General features: G+C 38.8%; 1 long non-coding RNA gene across 1 annotated transcript in view; it reads left to right on the top strand.

Annotated features, from left to right (window-relative positions):
* Positions 1-74: 74 nt before the first annotated feature.
* Positions 75-20,855, top strand: part of LOC148106920 (uncharacterized) — a 200,532-nt gene continuing 179,751 nt past the window's right edge. The window contains exon 1 of the long non-coding RNA XR_015723435.1: positions 75-354. This is a non-coding gene — a long non-coding RNA (uncharacterized LOC148106920). The remainder of the gene's footprint in view (positions 355-20,855) is intronic.

The raw sequence follows: 20,855 nt of genomic DNA, 5'->3' as shown, positions 1-20,855 counted from the left end.
GGTGATCCGCCCGGCAGTCGAGGCTGGGCACGCTCAGAGGGAATGCAGTCCCTCCCCTTTCCTCCTCTTCCACCCCCTTGCTACAGCGCTAGCTGCAGAGCTGGACCTCTGCAAAACTGTGAAGCGGAAGAAATTTGGGTCCGCCCATCTGCTTTTACTGCACTGCGTCCCCCCTCATCTCCTTTCTGATCTCTCTTTCTGTTTTTTGTCTCTCTTTGTTTCCCCCCTCAACACAAACGCGGGAGCACACGTACCCGCTGTGCGAAAGATGCCAGCCATAATCTCTTAAGACCCCATCCTCCCACTGCTGCTTGAACAATGTGCTTAACGCGTAGTGCCGCAATCACTGCTTGGGTAAGTCCATTCACAGGACGCTCCCTCCTTCCTTCTCTTCTTCCCTTACCCCTGAGTTTAGCTTCGTCCATTTTCAGAATAAATAAACCTATTGGTACAGAAAAATGAACGAAGGGGACGTTAATTCTGTGAGGGGCCGGGGAAGGATGCAAAGGTAGTAATATTTAAACCGAGTTTTAATAATAAACGTTTGCTAGGCAGACGAGAGGGGAGTATCTTTCAGACAGAGAAAATAGCGTCTGCAAAGGCATAGAGTCATAAAAATCCAAAAGTGTTCAAGGAACAACCAACGTGGCTTGAGAGGGTGTGTGAAGAGGAGAGGCTGAGACTGAGACTGGGAATATAGACTGAGGGAACACCTGCCAGGGTGTGTGCACATAATTCTATCAAGCAGATTACTATGAACAGCCATTAAAGGTTTGGGACAATGGAATGACATTAGCAGAGATGTATTTTTGTAAAAGAACTGGCAGGATTTGGGAAAGGAGGATGGCCTGGAAGCAGACCAATTAAGAAGCAATTTAATTCAACAAATGTTTTTGGACTGGTTGCTTTGTGTAGGTCAACTTTGGTATAAAAAGAATGAACAGGAGGCCTGTCCCCATGAAGCTCACCATCTCTTCCGGGGGCTTGGTGTTCAATGACACAAGTACAATAATGGAAGTCTAGTAAGATTTTGACATTTATGGATTTGAAACTCACTGTTTAATTATTTCTAAAGGTCTATGACATGGAGAAATTTGTGATTTTGCTGAGACGCATGTCTTATTCACATTCTGTATTGGGAACAAGGATTTCAACAGGGTCGTGCACTATTCTTTATAGTTATATATGCAGTAATTTCCTGAAGTGTTTCTTTTCAGATTAAGTTCATGGTTGATATTATTAAATTTATGATGTAGTGAAACACAGACTCATTTCAGTTGCAATATTTATTTTAATAGCCCAATTAATTATTTGAGTCCTAAGGTTCAGACATAGATATTTAAATATTATTTTTCCAGCGTTATTGAGGTATAGTTGACAGGTAAAAATTGTATATATTTAAGGTGTATAATGTGATCATTTGTAGGTATATACATTGTGAAATGATTATGACAATCAAGCTAATTAATGCATCTATTATCTCACAGTTACCATCTTTTGATAAATATTTTTTATTGAGATATATTTTACATACAACATTGTGTAAATTTAAGGTGTACATTTTTCAAAGTTTTTATTTACATTCCAGTTACTTAACATATAGTGTAATATTAGTTTTGGGTGTACAGTATAGTGATTCAACACCGCCATACAACACCAGGTGCTCATCACAAGTACACTCCTTAATCCCCATCACCTATTTAACCAGTCCACCCACCCAACTCCATTTTGGTAACCATCGGTTGTTCTCTATAGTTAAGAATCTGTTTTGTAGTTTGTCTCCCTGTCTCTCTCTCTTTTTTTTTCCTTTGCTCGTCTGTTTTCTTTCTTAATTTCCACATATGAGTGAAACCATAAGGTATTTGACATTTTCTGAGGGACTTATTTCCCTTTGCATGATATTATAGCTCCATCCATGTCATTGCAAATGGTGAGATTTCATTCTTTTTATAGCTGAATAATACTCCATTGTATATATATATATATATATATATATATATATATATATATATGTATATGTATATATACACAAATATATCCTTCACATCTTCTTTATCCATTCATCAGATGATGGACACTTGGGCTGTTTCCATAATTTAGCTATTATGGATGCTGCTGCTAAAAACATTGGGGTGCATGTCTCCCTTTCACTTAGTATTGTTGTGATCTTTGGGTAAATACCTAGTATTGCAATTGCTGGATCTTAGGGTAACTCTATTTTTAACTTTTTGAGAAACCTCCCTACTGTTTTCCAGAGTGACTGCACCAGTTTGCATTCCCACCAACAGCACAAGAGGGTTCCCCTTTTGGTGTTGACCTGTTGTTCTTGTGCTGTTGATTTTAGACACTCTGACAGGTGTGAGGTGATAGCTCATTGTAGTTTTGATTTTCATTTCTCTTATAATCAGTGATGTTGAACATCTTTTCATGTTTCTGTTGGCCATCTGGATGTCATCTTTGGAAGAATGTCTATTTCTGTCTTCTGCCCATTTTTAATTGGATTATTCATTTTTGGGGTGTTACATAAGTTCTTTATATATTTGGGATACTAACCCTTTATCACATATGCCATCACAAATATCTCCTCCCATTCCATAGGTTGCCTTTTAGTTTTGCTGATTGTTTTCTTTGCTATGCAGAAACTTTTTATTTTTATAAAGTCCCGATAGTTTATTTTTGCTTTTGTTTCCTTTCCCTCAGGAGACATATCTAGAAAGAAGTTGCTACAGCCAATGTTAAAGAAATTACTGCCTGTGTTCTCCTGTAGGGTTTTTATGGTTTAAAGGTCTTACATTTAGATCTTTAATGCATTTAGAATTTATTTTTCTGTATGCTGTAAGAAAGTGCAGTCCAGTTTCATTCTTCTGTGTGTTGCTGTCCAGTTTTCAAAACACCCTTTGAAAAAGAGACTGTCTTTTATCCAATGGATAGTCTTTCCTGCTTTGTTGCAAATTAGCTGACCAGACAGCTGTGGGTTCATTTCTAGGTTTTCTATTCTGTTCTGTTATTCTATGTGTCTACTTTCGTGCCAGTACAATACTGTTTTGATTAGTACAGCTTTGTAATATAACTTGAAGTTTGGGATTATGATGCCACCAGCTTTGTTTTATTTTTTCAAGGTTTGCTTTGGCTATTTGGGGTCTTCTCTGGTTCCATACAAATTTTAGGGTGGTTTGTTCTAGCTCTGTGAAAAATGCTAGCAGTATTTTGATAGAGATGGCATTAAATGTGTAGATTGCTTTGGGTAGTATAGCCATTTAAACATATTTGTTCTTCTGTCCCATGAGCATGGAATGCCTTTCATTTCTTTGTGACATCTTTGATTTCTTTCATCGGTGTTACCTAGTTTTCAGAGTACAGGTGTTTCACCTCTTAGGTTAGGTTTAATCCTAGGTATCTTATTGTTTTTGATGCAGTTGTAAATGGGATTGATTCCTTATTTTCTCTCTCTCTGCTGCTTCATTATTGCTATAGAGAAATGCAACAGATTTCTGTACATTGATTTTGTACCCTGTGACTTTACTGAATTCGTGTATCAATTCTACCAGTTTATTGGTGAAGTCTTTTGGGTTTTCAATATACAGTATCCTATCATCTGCAAATAGTGACAGTTTGACTTCTTCCTTGCTGATTTGGATGAGTTTAATTTCTTTCTGTCATCTGATTGCTGTGGGAGTACTTCCAGTACTACGTTAAATAACAGTGGTGAGAGTGGACATCCCTGTCTTCTTCCTGACTGCAGAGGAAAAGCTGTCAGTTGTTCTCCATTGAGTATGATGTTAGCTGTGGGTTTTTCATAGATGGCCTTTAGTAAACCTACTTTGTTGAGTGTAGTTTTTATCTTGAAAGGATGTTGTACTTTGTCAAATGTTTTTGATGCATCCATTGAAATAATCATATGGTTATTGTCTTTTATTAATGTGGTGTATCATGTTGATTGATTTGCAAATATTGAACCACCCTTGTATCAATCTCACTTGATCGTGGTGAATGATTTTTTAAATGTATTGTTGGATTTGGTTTGCTAGTATTTTATTGAGAATTTTTGCATCCATGTTCATAAGGAATATTGCCTGTAGTTCTCTTTTTTAGTGGTGTCTCCATTGTTTCTGGTATCAGGGCAATGCTGGGCTCATAGAATGAAATTGGAAGTTTTCCTTCCTTTTCTATTTTTTGGAACAGTTTGAGAAGAATAGGTATTAACTCTTCTTTAAATGTTTGGTAGAATTTGCCTGTGAAGTCATCTGGTCTTGACCTATGTTTGTAGGGAGTTTTGTGGTTACTGATTCAATTTCTTTGCTGGTTATCAGTCTGTTCAAGTTTTCCATTTCTTCCTGTTTTAGGTTTGGTAGTTTATATGTTTCTAGGAATTTATTTCTTCCAGGTTTCCAATTTGTTGGCATATGGATTTTGATAATATTCTCTTATAATAGTTTGTATTTCTGTGGTGTTGGTTGTTCTTTCTCCTCTCTCACTTGTGATTTTATTCATTTGGGTCCTGTCTCTTTTCTTTTTTGATAAATCTGGCTAGCAGCTTATCAGTTTTATTAATCTTTTCAAAGAACCGGCTCCTGGCTTCATTGATCTGTTCTATTGGTTTTGTTTTTGTTGTTGTTTAGTTTCTGAATTATTTATTTCTGCTCTAAGCTTTATTATTTCCTTCCACTGGCTTTAAGCTTTGTTTTTTGTACTTTTTCTAGCTCCTTTAGGTGAAAGCTTAGACTATTTATTCGAGATTTCCCTTGCTTCTTGAATTAAGCCTGTATTGCTATATACTTCTCTCTTGGTATTGCTTTTGCTGCATCCCAAAGGTTTGGACTGCTGTGCCTTCATTTTCATTTGTTTCCATGTATTTTTTTGTTTCTTCTTTATTTCCTAGTTGACCCATTCATTGTTTAGTAGCATGTTGTTTAACCTCCATGTATTTGTGGTCTTTCCACATTTTTTCTTATGGTTGACTTCTAGTGTCATAGTGTTGTGGTCAGATAAGGTGCATGATATGACTTCAGTTTTTTTGTATTTGTTCAGGCCTCATTTGTGATCTAATGGGTGATCTATTTTGGAGAATGTTCCATGTGCACTTGAAAGAATGTGTACTCTCCCATTTTAGTCTGGAGTGTTCTGAATATATCCATTAAGTCCATCTGGTCCAGGGTGTCACTGAAAGCCATTTTTTTCTCCTTGATTTTCTATGTAGATGATCTGTCCATTAACATAAGTGGGGTGTTATATTCCCCTATTATTATTGTATTATTATCAATGAGTTCCTTTATGTTTGTTATTAATTATTTTATATATTTGGGCACTCCCCTGTAGGGTGCATAAATATTTACAATTGTTATATCTTCTTGGATTTTCCCTTTATGAGTATAAAGTGCCCTTTTTGTCTCTTTTTACAGTCTTTGTTTTACAGTCTAGTTTGTCATATTATACTGCTTCTAGCTTTCTTTTGACATTGTTCTGGGTGATTAATGTTTCTCCATCCCCTCACTTTCAATCTGCAGGTGTCTTTAGGACTATGGTGAGTCTTATTTCTTATCCATTCTGACACTCTATGTCTTTTGTTTGGAGTGTTTAGTCCATTCAAATTTAAAGTAGAATTCTTGATAGATATGTATTTATTGATATTTTATTACTTGTTTTGTCATTGTTTCTGGAGACTTATCTCTGATCCTTTCTTATCTTTGTCACTTTTGGTCTCTCTTTTGCCCTCAAGGAGTCCCCTTTAATCTCCCTTGCAGGGCTGGGTTAGTGGTCACAAACTCCTTTAGTGGTTGTTTGTCTGGGAAACTCTGTCTCCTTCTATTCTGAATAACAGCCTTAGTGGATAGAGTATTCTTGGCTGCAGATTTTTTTCCATTCAGGACTTTGAATATATCATCCCACTTCCTTCTGGTTTGCCAAGTTTCTGTTGAGAAATCTCCAGCTAGCCTTATGGGTCTTCCCTTGTAGGTTAAGGACTTCTTGCGTCTTGCTGCTTTTAAGATGTTTTCTTTACACTATATTTTACAAATTTAATTGCAATATGTCTTGGTGTTGGCCTGCTTTTGTTGATTTTGATGGGATTTCTCTGTGCCTCCTAGATGTGGACGTCTGTTTCCTTCCCCGGATTAGGGAAGTTTTCAACTGTTACTTCTTCAAACAAATTTTCTGCCCCCTCTTCTCTCTCTTATTCTTTTGGGACTCCTATAACACAATTGTTATTACATTTGATGGAGTCAGTGAGGTCCCTAAGTCTATTCTCATGTTGCATAATTCTTCTTTCTCTCTTTTGTTCAGCTTCATTGTTTTCTATTATTTTGTCTTCTAGGTCACTAATTTATTCCTCAGCTTCTTCCAACCTGCTGTTCATTGCATCAAGCCTGTTTCCAATCTCATGTATTGCATTATTCTTCTCTGACTGATTCTTTTTTAACTCTTTGACCTCTGTGGTAAAGGTCTCCCTGATGTCTTGTATTTTTTTCTGAAGGCCAGTGAATATGCCTATGATTGTTCTTTAAATTCTCCATCAGGCATGTTACTTATACCTGTTTTGGTTGCATCTCTGGCCATGGCCTTATCTTGTTCTTTCATTTGAGATAAATTCCTCCATCTAGGCATTTTGTCTAAGCCTCTGACTTCTCTGTGTTAGAAAAGCCAGTTATGTCTCCTGCTTCTGAAAGTAGTGGCCTTATGTGGAAGAGGTCATGTAGTGTCCAGGGCCTGATGTTTCAGGGAGTGTCTCTGGTGTGTGCTGTTTGCACTGTGCTATTGTGTTTTGTCTGCTCTATCCCTCAGGCCAGTCGTCCATGGAGGCTCTCCTTGCCTGCTGTGTGCAGTGTTTGGTCCCTGGCCTGACTGTGGTGAGTTTTAACTAGGTGTGCTCTGGTCTGTTTGTGAAATGAGACCTGACACCACTTCCATGAGAACTGAGGCCCTGCAGAACTCTCTGGTTGGGATATGTGGTGGGGTCAAGGGTCTGTGCTGTCTTCTGGGGGAGATGCCTGTCTCACTGGGATGGAGGCAAGTGTGACTGAGAGGGGCAGTGCAGCCAGAGTGCAGCAGGGTGAGTCTTGGTGTAAATAAGTTAGTAGGCAGCCACTGTTGGCGCTGGGTTGCTTCCTGCATGTGGCTCTGTGTTTATGCTGAGGCGTGGGGGAGGGAAATGGCACCAGCCAGTTCCTTTCTTCCCAGAGAGCCATCTCTATGAAAGCTGCCTCCCGATGAAGCACTCCAAGAGGAGTGAATAATCTCCCCTGCCTTCCCCGGTTTGTACCAGGGGTTCTTCAAATCACTGTTTCTGTGTTGTCTGCCCCCAGGTGTTTGCCTGCCTTTTCTCCAGGAGCAGGGCAGTTCCCTCAGGGCTCTACCCCAGCCAAATCGGCTGACCTTGAAAACTCCAGGCTTTAAGCCCCGCTGTTTGCAAGAACTCATGAAATTCAGCTGATTTGTAAGTATTTTTCCTTCCGTTCTGTGGGTTGCTGTTTCATTTTGTTGATTGTTTCCTTTCCTGTCCAGGAGCTTTTTAGTTTGATAAAATTCCACATGTCTTTTTGTTGTTGTTGTTACATTTGCTTTTGGTGTCATATCCAGAAAATCATTGCCAAGACCAATGTCTGGTAACATTTTCCCTATGTTTTCTTCTCTAAGTTTTATAGTTTAAGATTATACATTTACGTCTTGAATCCATTTTGAGTTGATTTTTGTGTATGATGTAAGATAGGTTCCAAATTTACTCTTTCCCATGTGAATATCCAAATTTCCCAGTGCCATTTATTAAAGAATCTATCCTTTCTCCATTGTGCATTCTTAGCACCTTTGTCAAATATTAGCAGACTGCATATGTGTAGGTCGATTTCTGGACTCTCTATTCTGTTCCATTGGACGGCGTATCTGTTTTTATCCCAGTGTCATACTGTTTTGATTACAAGAGCTTTGTAATAGACTTTGAAAGGTAGTGTGATGCTTCCAGTTTGTTCTTCTTGCTCGAGATTCCTTTGGCTGTTCAGTCTTCTGTGGTTTCATGTGAATTTTATAATTTTTTTCTAATTTTATGAAAAATACCACTTGAACTTTGATAGAGATTGCATTTAATCTGAAGATCACTTTAAGTAGTATGGGCATTTTAACAATAGTAAGTCTCACAATTCAGGACCACTGGATATCCATTTATTTGTGTCTTGTCAAATTTCTTTCGCCAATGTCCTATAGTTTTCAGTGTATAGATTTTTCATTTCTGCTGTTAAATTTATTTCTAAGTATTTTTCTTTTTGATGCAATTATAAATGAGACTGTTTTCTTAACTTCCCTTTCAGATAGTTTATTATTAGGATATAGAGGTGTAAGTGATTTTTGTATGTTCATTTTATATCCTGCAACTTCACTAAATTCATTTATTCCAACAGGTTTTTGGTGGTGTCTCTGGAGTTTTCTCTATATAAGACCATGTAATCTGCAAACAACAACAATTTTACTTCTTCCTTTATGATTTGGATGCCTTTTGTTTCCTTTACTTGCCTAGTTGCTCTGGCTAGGACTTTAAGTACTATTTTGCAAAGAAGTGGTAAAAGTGGGCATCTTTGTCTTGTTTCTTAAAGGAGAAGCTTTTAGATTTTCAGCATTGAATATGATGTTAGGTATGGGCTTATCATATACGGCCTTTATTATGTTGAAGGACTTTTTGCCATACCTTATTTGTTCGAAGTTTTTATCATGAAAAGATGTCGAATTTTGTCAAATGTATATTCCACATCTATTGAGATGGTTATATGATTTTTATTCAGTATTCTGTTAATGTGGTATATCACATTTATTAGTTGCATACATTGAACCATCCTTGCATCCCAGGCATAAATCTCACTTGATTATAGTATATGATCCTTTTTATATGCTGTTGAATTTGGTTTGCTAGTATTTTGCTGAGGACTTTTGCATCCGTGTTCATCAGGAATCTTGGCCTGTACTTCTCTTTTCTTTTAGTGTCCTCCTTTGGCCTTGGTTCAGGTAATGCTGGCCTTATAAAATGAGTTGGAGGTGTTCCCTCCTGTTCAATTTTTGGAGAAGAGTTTGAAAACAATTGGCAGTAGTTCTTTTTAAATGTTTGTTAGAATCTATCAGTGAAGCCATCTGGCCCTGGACTTTTCTTGTTGGCAGATTTTGGACTACTGATTCAAAATCCTTACTCATTACTGGTTTGTTCAGATTCTCTATTTCTTCATGATTCAGTCTTGGTAGGATGTGTATTTCTAGGAATTTATCCACTTCTTCTAGGTCATCCAATGTGTTGGTGTATAATTGTTCACAGTAATCTCTTATGATCCTTTTTATTTCTTGGTATCAGTTGCAATGTCTCCTCTTTCATTTACAGTTTTATTTATTTAAGTCCCTCCTTTTTTAGTGTAACTAAAAATTTGTCAATTTTGCTTATTATTTTCAAAACCTCAATTCTTAGTTTTATTGATCTTTTCTATTGTTTATTCAGTTTCTAGTAACTTATGTCTGTTCTAATCTTCATTATTTCCTTCCTTCTGGTAACTTTGATCTTAGTTTGTTTTAGTTCCCTGAGGTGAAGTATTGAAGTCCCCTACTTTCATTGAACTGCTGTCTAATTCTCCCTTCAGTTCTGTTAATATTCCTTTTATATACTTAAGTGCTCCAATATGGACTGCATTTATATTTACAATTGTTATATCCTTTGATGAATAGACTCCTTTATCACTGTATAGTTACCTTCTTTGGTTACTGTGATAGATTTTGAGTGAAAGCCCATTTTACGTAATATACGTACAGTCACTTCTGCTCTCTTTTGGTTACTGTTTGCATGGAATAACTTTTTTCATCCCTTAACTTTCAGCCAACGTGTGCCTGTTACTAAACTGGGCCCTTGGGCTCTCCAAGCAACAAAAAATTGACAAGAGGCCTAACAGGAGTTCCAGGCAAAGCGATTGGGGCTTATGCTTGAGCACAAGGGAGACAGCACAAAGGAAAGCATTCTCAGGCTGTCTGTCTGAGGAGAGGTAGGGAGAGTTTTAAACAGGCTTAGGTGGGGAAAAGAGTGATGTTTAAGCATGTAGAGGCAGGTGTCATCACACACTGAAATAAAGTTCTCAGACGCCAATCTGAGCAGCTGTGCAGGGCTGCCTCTGCAAGGGAAAGCAGCAGCAGCTGAATCCTGCACATAGCTTTTGTTTTGTTTTTTATCAGAAAAGCAAGGACAGATGCCTCCAAGCATGGGAAAGGAGTACAAAGGGATGGCAAATGTCTTGAAACAGCTTGCATTTTCCTCTATGCATAGGTACCTAGAGAGTCAGTCATGGGATGAGGGAAGAGTGGGATGTTTGGGCCGGCAATCGCCAGGTGAAGAGAGGGGAGACTGAGGGTTACATTCTTTCATAGCTCCTAAGTGATGCCCTGCCCCTGGGGATCGTGGTATCCTGCTCCTACCAGGCCACTGAGTTCAACAGCCCAAGAACAGGAACGCTGCTGATGTTTCGGCTGCTTCCATACTCACTCCTTGGGGCTTATAATATATTTTCTAAGAATAACTCCACAGGCAGGGACTTATCAGATCTTGCACACTTAAAGATCATGTTTTATTATACATTGAATGTCTAATTAGCATGTTAAATCTCTACCCCTGGGCATGATTTTTAGCATTATAATCAGGGAAAAAGTCGATGAAAGGTCAGTGCTGGGGTCCACTGTTGCTCAGGCTGGTCTGGTCTAGTTTTTGCAGGAGCAGAACTGGTTGTAAGCTGGGCTATGGGGCTTGTTTGGAGCTTGCGGCTTCTGGCTTCCTGATGTCAAGAAACACCTGCAAGCTGGGCTAGAGAACTGGGTTGTTGTGATTTTTTTCCTGTGAATTTCTGGGTTAGGGATCTTGAGCCCCATCCCTGCTTTGTCTCATGCCCTTAAAGCTAATGTAAATCTCTTGGAGGCAGCGTCTTATTAGAACTTTTTAAAAGGCATTTAGGGGTGCCTGGGTGGCTCAGTCGTTGGGCGTCTGCCTTCGGCTCGGGGCGTGGTCCTGGAGTCCTGGGATCGAGCCCCAATCAGGCTCGTCCGCTGGGAGCCTGCTTCTTCCTCTCCCACTCCCCCTGCCTGTGTTCCCTCTCTCACTGGCTGTCTCTCTCTCTGTCAAATAAATAAATAAAATCTTAAAAACAAACAAAAAAAAGGACTTTTAAAAAGGCATTTAGCCACTCTATGTCTTTGGATTGTGGAACTTAATCCATTTGTACTTAAAGTAATTATTGATAGATAAGGACTTAATATTGCCAGTTTGTTCATTGTTTTCTGATTGCATTTTTAAGTTTCTTTGCTCCTTTTTTCTTCTCCTGCTGTCTTCTTTTTTGTTATTTTTTCTAATAATATGCTTTGATTTTTTTTATCTTTATCATTTGTGTATGTACTAGAGGTATTTTTGTGGTTACGATGAGGTTTACATAAAACATAATTATAACATTTCTGTTTGAAGCTAATAAGAACTTCAGCCCCTTGAAGAAACTTGATACTTTTATTCCTCTCCCACATTTTATACTATTGGTATCACCCTTCACATCTTTTTATATTGTGTATCTATTAACAAATTATTGTAGCTATATTTTTTTTAAGATTTATTTATTTATTTTAGAGAGAAGAGAGCATGAGTTGGGGGAGGAGCAGAGGGGGAGAGAGAGAGAGAGAGAATCTCCAGCAGACTCCTCACCGAGTGTGGAGTCCCACACGGGGCTCGATCCCAAAACCCTGAGATCTTGAACTGAGCCAAAATCAAGAGTCAGGTGCTTAACCAACTGAGCCACCCAGGTGCCCCTATAGTAAATTTTTAATACTTTTGTCTTTTAACGTTTTTCTGGAATTCAATGATTTACATACAACTATTATAGTATTAGAATGTTCTGAATTTGACTATATATTTACTTTTACTTTATGCTTTCATATGTTTTCATGCTGTTTCTTAGCTTTCTTTCTTTTCTTTTTTTTAACATTACAGATCGTTTTATTTTTACCTCATAATACTTATATTTTTATAGATGTTTCATATGTATATCATACATGAAAATTTGCTTTGTATTAAAAGAAAAGCTAAACAGATAATCCTTGATGAAAAGCCAGAGTAATGTAAAGTATTTCATTTTTCAAAAATGATTTACAGGTTAAAGTCAACTATAATAAAAACCCCACATATTTGAAACTTGGGAGAAAAAAGGATATCTGGAAAAATAAGAAGGCAGAGTTCCGAAAACTTGGGAAAGAAAGAATAATATGGAGAGACTGGTTCTTTGAGCTATAGAGTACATAAAACTACAGTACTTTAAAAGGATTATGAAGTGTAGTCAGGCTCGCCAAAAGAACAAAATAGAATATCTAGAAACAATGTCAAACAGTTTGATGCATTTAAGGTATGATAAAAGACCTTCATAAATCACTGGAAAGAAATTATTATTTAAGAAGAAATAGTGATTTCTCAACATTTGCTGCAACATGGATGGGACTGGAGGAGATAATGCTAAGCGAAATAAGTCAGGCAGAGAAAGACAATTATCATACGGTTTCACTCATTTATGGGACATAAGAAGTAGGAAGATCGGTAGGGGAAGAAAGGGATAAAGAAAGGGGGGGTAATCAGAAGGGGGAATGAACCATGAGAGACTGTGGACTCTGGGAAGCTTTCTTTCATTTCAACTTCAAGAACTCCCTTTAGGATTTCTTGTAAGGCTGGTCTAGTGGTGATGATCTTCCTCAGCTCTAAATTGTCTGGCAATGTCTTTATCTCTCTATTTCTGAGCAACAGCTTTTCTGGATGTAGTATTTCTCGTTGGCACTTTTTTCCTTGAGTACTTTAAACATATCATCCCACTCCTTCCTGTCCTGCAAGGTTTCTTTCTTTCTTTCTTTTTTTTTTTTAAAGATTTTATTTATTTATTTATTTATTTGTTAGAGAGAGAGAGAGTGTGTGTGCACAGGCAGGGGGAGCAGCAGGCAGAGGGAGAAGCAGGCTCCCCGCTGAGCAAGGAGCCTGATGCTGGACTCCATCCCAGGACCCTGGGATCAGGACCTGAGCCGGAGGCAGACACTTAACCAACTGAGGCACCCACGCATCCCCATCCTGCAAGGTTTCTGCTGAGAGATCTGCTGGTAGCCTTATGGGGGTTTCCTTTTATATGACAAGTGGCTTTTCTCTTGCTGCTTCAAAATTCTGTGTTTGTCTTAGACTTTTTGCAATTTGATTATCATGTGTTTTGGGATAATCTTTGGTTTGATCTTGTTTGAATATATTTGAGTTTCATGAGTGTGTATATCCATATCCATCCCAAAGTTTGGGAAGCATTCAGCCATTATTTCTTTAAATAAGCTTTTTTGCCCCTTTCTCTTTCTTTTCTCCTAATGCATGTAACATTTGTATGCTTGTATTGTCACATAGGCCCTATGGACTTTCTTCACTCTTTTTCATTCTTCTTTTTTGTTGTTCCCTTAACTCACTAATTTCAAATGACTTGCCTTCAAGTTTGCTGGTTCTTACTTCTGCATGATTGAGTCTGCTGTTGAAGCTCCATATGGAATTTTTCAGTTTTTGTCTTGTATTCATTAGCTTCAGGTTCATTTTTAATGGTTTCTATTTTTTATTAAAATTCTCATTTTCATGCAGTTATTTCTGATTTTGTTTAGTTATCTGTTTCTCTTGCATCTCATTTGACTTTTTAAGGGTGATTATTTTGAATTCCTTGTCAGTTTATAGAGCTGCATTTCTTTGGGATCGGTTTCTGGAGATTTATTAGTTTCCTCTGGTGGTGTCATATCCTTGATTCTTCATGATCCTTGTAGTCTTATATTGGTATCTGTGCATTTAAAGGAGCAAACACCTTTTATGGTCTTTACAGACTGATTTTGACAGGTAAAGACCTTCTCCTGTTGGATCCCTGAGCTGATAGTATTGCATCCAAGACTTCAGTTGAGTAGGGTTGTTGTAGGTCATGTGACTGTTGCTGGGTTCAGAGTGGGGACTGGTTGGGGGTTCTGTTACCAGTGGCTTAGGCAGTTGTGGATCCTGCCTCGTGCCTGGGCTGGTGGGGCTGCCTCCAGGACCTTGTTCAGTAAGACTGGTGCTAGGATAACATTCTTTTTCAGGGTCTGCAGATGGTAGGCCTGTTACACCAGGTGCATAGATGTAACTCCTGCCTGGGTCTTTTAGAGGGTTCCTACTAGGTTACTGGGAAGTTCCCTGTTGGGCAGAAATGGCTCGGGACTGTACCTGAGAAGGGCTGGAACCAAGTCACAGTGCTGCTCTATGTCCACAGCCAGGTCCAAAGTCTTCAGGCCTGTGTATGGGAGTATGGATGCGTGTGCCTCTTGCCAGATCCCTTGGTGGGCAGGATTGCTCTCAGACCATGGCTGACAGAGGGTAGAGCTGAACCACAAGACTTCTTCAGTGCTGGGATTTGGACCAATGTTGGTGAGCCTGTTACCTAGGGCATGGGTGGGCATATCTCTTCCTGGTTCCCTTGGCAGATGGTGCTGACGATAGGACCAAGGCCAAATGGGGCTGTAGCTGAGTCCACAGGGGGACAGGTTTGTTTCTATTTCTGTACCCAAGACCACAATTGGCAAGCCTACCACCTAGGCATATGACTGCCTTCTCAAAATGACCCTCCTTATTGTTGGACTCTACTGGGATTTTACATCTTTTACCTGGATTTCAAAGCTGTCTCAAAGGTGCTCCTGTCTGTGGATTGCTATCAAATTATTGTTGCTTTAAAGGGATGTGTGTGGAGGACCTCCTAGTCTACCATCTTAATCTACATTTTCTATTACTTAGGAGTTTTCACTTTTGGAACATATCTCTTGGAGATATCAAAGGTGTACTGTTTAAACAAAGTAGCCTTAAAGAGGCAATGGTTACATGTGTTAGGGAAAGTCTGAGCTGCATTTTGAATAGTGAATAAAAGTTCACCAAGAATTTAAAAAGTTGGAGTAGGAGTTAAGGGGGATGGGATTCCAGGAAAAAGGAAGTATGTAGTGGATTTGTGAAACATTACAGTATATTTGGGTAACTGCAAGTAATCTGGTCTTGCTAGAATATATTACAGTGGACTAAATCGAGGGGTGACAAAGGAAGTGGGGAGGAAGTAGAACAGGCAAATGTAAGAATGTTTTGGGGGAAAAAATCAATAGAACTTGACCAATTGGCAGCTGAGAAAGGGGATAAATCAAAGCTAACAACCACATTTATAACTTCAATGCCTGAGTGAACAAGGTTTGTTAGTAATCATGCTAGGGCTGTGGTGAGAACAGCTTTGGTGGGGGAAGATAACTTTAATTTTTAGACATGATAAATTTTGTGTAATTCTTCCTCTCATATAGTTGCCTAGGCACCAATCAAATAGCCTGGGGCAGAGTGCTTATGACAGGGATAGATCATATCCAGAGTAACATGGGAGGTCAAGAGCCAGAGAGATAATCCATTGATTGTTTTAAAAATAAAGTGTTATTGGAACACATTCATGTCCATTTTTTAACCTATAGTTTCTGGCTAATTTTGCACTATAACAGCATAGTTGTGTAGTTGTGACAGAGATTATATGGCCTAAAATTTATTGGCCTGAAATTTTTACTCTTTGTGGAAGATGTGTGCCATCTACTAGTCTAGGAGAAAGACAAAGTTCAAATACCAGAGTCCAAATAACAGACATAAAAACTAGAGGATCAAAATCTCCTCCAGCCTCTATATGGAAATAAGTGGAGATTGGCCAGGATAGAGGTGGGGGTTTTGTGGGGCCCAATGGTAGCAGGGATGCCCACTACCATCTTGGGATGCCCAAACCAGAAAACAAACTAAGCTAAAAACAATGTATGAAGGATGAGGACTAAGAAGTAGGGCAAATTGACTGGAGGTTATTTCAAATCAAAGAGTTGTAGAGGCAGGAATTTGAAGCCAAGACATAGAGCCAGACACACAGAGCCAAAGACATTAAACGATGAGAGGAACAAATGCAAATGAGTTAGGATCAATGGCAGCAGTGAGTGGGGTGGATGGGTGGGTGGGCTTGAGAAAAAGAATGTCAAAATGACAGTGTGTTTTGAGAAGTAGTGAGGGAGATCTGAGGTGATTGATAGAATGCCTGTTAGCGTTTATAGCTTGGTTTTATGAGTTGGCTGAGGTGTGATACTTCAGTGTGTCAGTCAGATTAAAGGAACAATGGCAGAACAGATAATACTTTTTCCTGGGTTGGGGCACACTGTTCCCAGGTTTGCCTAAAGGAAAATTATGACATATTTTAGAGTGTTTGTATTTATTTATCTATTAATTAATTAATTAATTTAGAGCATGAGCAGTTGGGGGGCGGAGGGAGAGGATCTCAAGCAGACTCCATGCTGAGTGTGGAGCCTGATATGGGGCTTGATCTCATGACCCTGAGATCATGACCTGAGCCGAAATCGAGAGTCAGATGCTTAACTGACTGAACCACCCAGGCGCCCCTGTGGAGTATTTTATGGTGACAAGAAAGCTCCTACAACTGCTCTTCTAGCTGATACCCATCCAATTGTACCAAGTATTGGGGCTGATTAGTCTCAGTGGGAGTCTAATACTTGTTTTACCATGTATTTTGGTTCCCATATGGAGTTTCCCAAACAGATGGAGAGGCATGAGATGGCTTTGATGTTCTGGACCTAGAAGGGACAGGAGAAAGAGATATTAAAACTGTTTGAGTAGAAAACAATTGGAAATTAAAAGGCTAGCATGGTCTTCAATAGCTACAGATATTATTTATAGGGTTGGGATGATGCTGATGTGTCTGAAAGACAGCAAGACAACATGTCACACTTTTATATCTCTCCTGGAGCTATTCAGCATACTGTCTCATAGATCTTCTTGAGTGGCCTTTACCTTTTCTGGTACTAAGTGGACTTGCTAGTGATGTGGTATTTGCTTAATGACATGGGGAAGCTGTGGGGGTGAAAATCACAGTTGTGGATCAGTGTTTGGGTAAATAATGTAATGAATTATTATAAACAAAATGAGTGTAGTAGAGTAGAATTAGTCATATTGTTTGAGGAGGTATAACAGTGTGGATGCATTTCCAGAACTTGTATAAAGCATGCCTGTTGATTCACCTGTTGTTCTCCAGTTATTGGATGATAGAGAGGTATGGATTTACATGTGGAGGGCTCTGAATAGTACTTTTCAGATCAGGATATTAAGTGAGGGTCTTGGTCAAATTTCAGATTATTATGAAGCTCATGGAGATGGAATACTTCTTTGATAAATAATAGGACAGTAGTAGTTGTGAGTGGGAGTCCAGCAAAGTGGATAAAATATAGCATCTTAATGACAATGCCTGTCACTTCCAATACAGTATTAAAACTTTAGGAAGGAATGGGGTGCCTGGGTGGTGCAGTCGGTTAAGCATCCAACTCTTGGTTTCGCTCAGGTCACAGTCTCAAGGTTGTGAGATCCAGTCCTGCATCGGGCTTGTGCTCAGTATGGATGGAGTCTGCTTAGGACTCTTTCTCCCTCTCCCTCTGACACTCCCCACCCCGTGCCCGCTTGCACTCTCTCTCTCTCTCTCAAATAAATAAATAAATAAAATCTTTAAAAAAACACTTTAGGAAGGAGAAAAATCCATGTTGAAGTCCAATAAAATGGTATCGCATGAAGAATTTGTTGGTCAGCATAGGATATAGTAATAATTTCGGCCTTCCAGGCCTGTCCTCAGTCTGAGACTATGGTACCTGCATACAGTAGGTACTAGACAAACATTTGTTGCATGAATGAATTATTCACTTACTAACATATTCAGAGTTTTGAATGGGTTGCTGTGGCCCTTTCGGGTAGTGTGAAAGAACTACGTACCTGAAGTAGAGGCTATTTCCCCAGGACTTAGACCACTCTTTGACCATTGGCGTTATCTGTGAGTGGCTAGGTGAAAAAGCATCATATGTCAGAGATCCTCAAAACTATCTCCAGGTTTGGCAGTTTGGTAGAAGGGCTCACAGGACTCAATATATAGTTTTATTTGCGGTTTAGATCTATTATAGTGATGCAGTCAGGATACACAGCTAGACCATAAAGGAAAAAGACACCGGTGGAATCTGGATGAATCCCTGTGTGGGCTTCCTTATGCTCTTTTCTGCCTATGAGGGGTCACATAGAGTGCACTCTTCTCTCATCAACAAAACTGCAACAACATATGTGAAATATTGTCTCCTATAAGCACCCATTAGGGACTCAGTGCCCAAGATCTTTACTGGAGTCTAATCACATAAGCACTCTCTTTTTAGCACATACCAAAATTCCCGACCCCCGGAAGGAAAGCAGGTGTTTAGGATTAAACCACATTGCTTGCACAAATAGTCTAGGTGCCATGAGCCACCCTAATCGGTTAATTGTTGACTGGAAATACTCCAAAAACCAAATTGCCAGATGCCAGCCAAGGACCAACCTGATAAGTAAGCTTTTTCTAAGAATAGCAGTCTCAGGTCTGCTACATTAACTTTTCTGCACAGTACCCGTCTGCTGTGCTACAACTGACATTGATACCAAAATATTCCCAGGCCAGATAATCTTTCAGGACAGGAGTCCTCTGCCACCTCTTTGATATTTGTGTCTGTTTTGACTCGGGTCTTGGGAAAGGAAAAGTTAAAAGTATTTGTAAAAGAGAGTCTACCTTCCTTGGCATAGACAGTTTTTCCAGTATCTCTTGCTCTGAATTATGATTAGACTTCCATGAAATTCTGGGATCGTTCAAGGTAGTGTATCCATGTCTTTTTCTCACATTGGGTAGCTGCCTTTTTCCATGACCAGCCTTTTTTGAAAATTAGAGGGAGAGGAGGAATTTGCCAGGGTAAATGGATGGATCTATTTAGGCCAATATTATGGAAGAAATAGTTCATCTCCTGAAATGTGGCTGTTCTGTATAACTTTTTCCTTTCCTGGACAAATCATTTAGTGAAGTAATCATTATACAAGGATGATGGAGAAACTATCAATAATATCCAGAAACCTTAGGAACTGCTGAATTTCCTTGATTGTCTGGAGGGCTTCTCAGTATAGAACTTAAGAAACTTTCCCTGGAATCGTGTGAATACCTTGGCTCAACATAGTTCAAAAACTCCTCCTTCAGAATTTTGAAAGCAGGTTTGACCTAATGGTAGTAGGGCTATACTTGGTGTTGTTCACTTTTAATACGGATATCACTCAGAGTTTCCTTTTCCTCGGGAATTTAGGTAAATGTATCTTGAATCCTCAATTTCACAACCTGGGCAAGTTCAGCATTCTTCCCATAATTTCTGTGAATGTTCAATCTTATATCCTCATATATACCTCTTTGCTATTTACAAACAAAAAATAGGTATTAGTGATTGCATAGGGCTATAGGTGGGGAATGGAATGAGGGGAAATGAGGAGTGACTGCTAATGTGTATGGAGTTTCTATTAGGGGTGATGAAAATAATCCAAAATTTATTGTAGTATGGTTATACAACATTGTGACTTTACTAAAAAAGAAAACTGAATTGTACATTTTAAATAGGTGAATTGTATGGAGTATGAATTATATCTCAATAAAGCTGTGATTTTTTAATTTTTATTTTTTTAAAGATTTTATTTATTTATTTGAGAAAAAGAGAAAGAGAGAACAGAGGGACAGTGAGAGGAAGAAGCAGACTCCCTGCTGAGCAGAGAGCCTGACGCAGGGCTCAATCCCGGGACCCTGAGATCATGGCCTGAACAAAAGACAAATACTCAACCGACTAAGCCACCCAGGTGCCCCAAAGTGTGATTTTTTTAAAAATAAAGTCATATATAGAATTGTTAGAATTGTCAGATTTACCACCAGAAGAGTCGTAGCAGTTTGCCTTCCTACCATCAATGTATAAGAGGGCCTATTCCCTCATAGTCTCACCCGGCAGAAAGCAGCATCATATTCTTGCCAGTCTGATATGTGAGAAATGGTGTCTCTGTATTTTTACTTTGTATTTCTCTAATTTTGAGTGAGTTTAAACATTTTTCATATACTCAAGGACCATTTTTATATCCCTTATGTGAATTGTCTATTCACATATTTTCCCCATTTTTTTCTCTTGGGTTTTGGTCTTTTGGGGAGGATGGTCTTGTTCACTCAATATTTTTTTTCCAGTGTTATTCAGAAATAATTGGCATAATTCACTGTATAAATTTAAGGCATACAACATGAAGGTTTGATTTACATATGTGGTAAAATGGTTATCACAGTAGGTTCACCTGACATCCATAATCTCATATAGATACAATATAATTCTCCTTGTGATGAGAACTCTTGGGATTTACTCTAATTTCAACAACTTTCCTATATATCATACAGCATACAGTGTTAACTGTAGTCATCAAGTCGCACAGTATATTCCTAGTACTTATTTATCTTATAACTGGAAGTTTGTACCTTCTGTCCACCTTCCTCCGATTCCCCCTCTCCCTCCACCTCTGATAACCACGTCAGATCTCTTTTTCTATTTTTTTTTTTACTCAGTTCTTGAGAGTTCTTCGTACATAGGTATATGAGCCATTTTCTGTCATCGCCTACACTCTTAATCATTATACTCTACTGCTGCCCTGCTCTGGCACTTTATCCACATTAACCCCATTCGTCCAACATTTATAATTGGAAGTGGCTCAAATTCTTGTCACAGAATGATTTAAATGTAGCATAGGCCCTTAAAACCCACTACCTAGGACCATTTTTCACAGTTGTGTTCCCCTAAAGTTCCACCAGTCCTGGAGGAATGGAGGCAGGTAAAGCAGCTTGATAGCCTATGGTGGGGGGGTCGAGAGGGAAGTATTTGCTTCTAAGGCTCTGTATTTTTCTACAGTCCTAGCCCTACAAAGTGAAGAACTTTATATC

This window comes from Ursus americanus, chromosome X (genome assembly GCF_024610735.1).
Source record: "Ursus americanus isolate L20-20 chromosome X, mUrsAme1.1.p, whole genome shotgun sequence".
NCBI classification, from domain to species: Eukaryota; Metazoa; Chordata; class Mammalia; order Carnivora; family Ursidae; genus Ursus; species Ursus americanus.
This window is presented reverse-complemented; position numbering and strand designations above follow the sequence as displayed.